Here is a 3,212-nt window from a genome sequence, read left to right on the forward strand (position 1 = left end):
CCGATTATTAGTAAAGGTAAACGGCTTCTTAAAGGAATCCTTAATAGACCTTTAGGTGCTCCGAAAGCTGACTTAGAGCTTAACGATATAGTCGTCGTGGAGGGATATCACACGAATATTATATCGGAAGCTCTATTATATAAGGTTAGGATTTAGTATTCTGGTTATAACTGCTCGTTACGCTTTAGAACGGCGGAGAAGAGCTTGGTCTTATTAAAGCTGCTTCGACGCTTTAATATAACTATCCTTTAGTATAAGCTAATTTTATCTTCTTCTTCTTATTCGTTATTCTAACCGATACTACGTGGTATTATTCCGATTAATTACGACTATTAATATATACTAGTTATAGTAGTCGATCGACTAATAAGAGCTTACCGATATTACCGACCTTCCCGCGACCCTCCGCATCCACGAGTAGACGAAGAATAGCTATAGCACTTAAGAGCAGGCTATCTTAGACTAAGCGCTCTACGAGTATTAGTTCGTAACGCCAGGAACGTATTAATTAAGGGAACTAAGCGAATAGACTACGAGATATACTCCAGAACCTAGGCACATTAAGTTATATCTCGATATACGTTAGAATACCGCTCCCTATAACTATTTTAGCGTATTTATTAGGATCTTTAAGAGCTACCTAAAAGCTATAACGGTATACGATATCTTCTTATAATAAAGGACGAATATAGCGGCTAGATCTATGTGCTGCCTTTAGCTTCGAAAAATAGCGTTATAGTCTATAACACGTTATAAGCCTTTAAACGATAGGTTAACCGGTAGTTTATATTATATATCTATAAGATACGCAGTAATAATAAGCCCTTAATCGTTCATCTAGCAGGGGATTCAATAACCCAGCTATAGGCGAGCAGTCAAGGGATCGATATAGAAATTACACCGCTATACACCTATAAACCGAACAGAGGCAGCGAAAGAGCCGGTTAACTAATTATCATAAAGTCTAATACTATACTTAACGGAGCAGGAATTCCACTAGATAAATAGCCAGAAAGCACTAGAACGGCAGTGTTATTATATAATATAAGTCCCTTATAATAACACGGATAGAAATCCCTAGTAGAAATCCTCGACTTATAGTTTAGAGATAATACGCCGATTCCGGTAAGAGAGTATATAGCTAACCTACGCCCTAATTAGAGTGGTATTTATACCTATAGCTGCTGCGCCTATCTAATAGCGAGGGATAGGGAGGCTAGGAGGAATAGGAAACTATATAAGGTTTAACTAAAGGGATATATTAGGTATCTTATAGGTTATATTACCTATAATATTTACCGAGTATAGATTCTATAGCTTTAGAAGGTTATTATAACGCGTAATATATAGTTTAACAAGTAGCTACTTTATAAACTATAGCTCGAAGAAGCAGAATAGATCCCGGAGCCCGAGGCGAGGAACTAGCTTATAACTTACGAAATATAAGAAGATAAAGATAACGACTTTATCCTATAGGCCTACCCTCCGGGTAGATTAATTAATAGCGTACCTTTTAGAGAATAAGTATAGTCCACGGGTTCGAACTCGGGGGTAGGAGTAGCAGAGGCTAAATTAGACGCTTCGTCGCCACTACTAGATACACCCAGTGCACCCGAACCGCCCGTACCAGGACTTTAAACCCCACGCGTAACACCTAATCCTTAGAGCAGGAATCTTTAGGTTATAAGCGCAGAGCTATAGTCTTCGGAGGAACTCTTAATGAATAATTCTTCCGACTAATAAGATAATAAAGCGGCTATAAAAGAAAATACCGTAACCGATATGCTAGGATTATATATACTAGAGCTTAATACGGATACTTCGACGATTTTAACTATAGAAAGGAGTACGTAGGCGACGGTATAGGGACTAGCTACCCCTAATCCGCACTATAGCACTAGCCGCACTATAGCGTCCGGATCTAGACCACCTATCCGACCGACTCCTAAGGTAACCGCCTATTAAAGGAAAAAGAGTATACTAGTAAAGGAAGTAACGCGCGCTAGCGTAAGAATCACCGATCGCCGTGCTTAAGGAAAGACTATTCGGATTAATCCACGGATATATTAGGCAGAGCTGGATAATCCTTTTATATATACCTTTTTCTTATCTAATTAATAAGAAGAGCGCTAGGACGGGCTAAAAGGGCTTCTAACCTTTAATTTAATAATCCTCGGAGTGGCCGATACGAAAATAAATACCCGTTCGAATACTAAAAGAGAGGCTATAACGTCACCGAAGCCCTTAATCGACGGTAGGGTTTATCGCGACCACCTAAAGGCTATACTAAGGTATTAGCGGGAGCTTACTAACTACCCGATACGTGAACGGTTTAAGGAAGCCGCGTAGAAGGAGGTAAATAAGCTAATTAAGAAGTGTATATAAAGAGAAATTAAGCGCTTAGAGGCGAAGTTAATGCCTCTTCTGTTAAAGTGGGTTTTTACCTATAAGTTCAGTCGTGGTTGCACGATATAGTCTATTACATCACACCATGATATAATACTATCCTCGATAGTAGACTATTAGATATTCAATATAGGAGATAATCTCGTATATAAATCGAGGATATATCTAAGTATAAGATAAGTATAGCTATATTATTATAGAGCTCTGGTATTAAGCTAGAGGCTTATATATAATTATTATTATAAAATATACTTAGATATTATTTGATAATAATATCAATAAGTTCGACTAAGACGGATATCTCGAATAATATAAGGCACGCTTATATATTCCAGGGGACCTATAGGAGAGCTTAATAATTAAGGGAACCTACGTAGTAACGCTCGCTACACGATCTTTTCGCATTATTATAGCCCTGGCTACTTAGTTTAATCTAGAGATTAAGTAACTTAATATCGTTAACGCCTTCGTTAACGCCTAGAGGAGTAAAACAGGGACGCCTATTATATACGAACTTCTCGATAGATTTAAGTAGCCTGATAAGTACTTAGAGCTTAATAAAGCACTATATAAACTATGCGACTCGCCTAGACTATAGTTCCGGACCTTCGCGGCCACTCTAATAGACTTAGGGATAGAGGCTAGTAAGAAAGAACCGTGCCTGTTCTATACTAAGGCTTAAGACGTATTCGTTATCTTCTTTATAGACGATATTCTCGTGTTATTTCACAGAGATAGTGCTATAAACGGCCTTAGGATTATCGAAGGGATTAAAATAAGGTTTAAGGTGTCGGAAAAAGGGGAAG

The sequence above is a fragment of the Sodiomyces alkalinus genome, assembly GCF_003711515.1.
Source record: "Sodiomyces alkalinus F11 unplaced genomic scaffold SODALscaffold_6, whole genome shotgun sequence".
Taxonomy (NCBI): domain Eukaryota; kingdom Fungi; phylum Ascomycota; class Sordariomycetes; order Glomerellales; family Plectosphaerellaceae; genus Sodiomyces; species Sodiomyces alkalinus.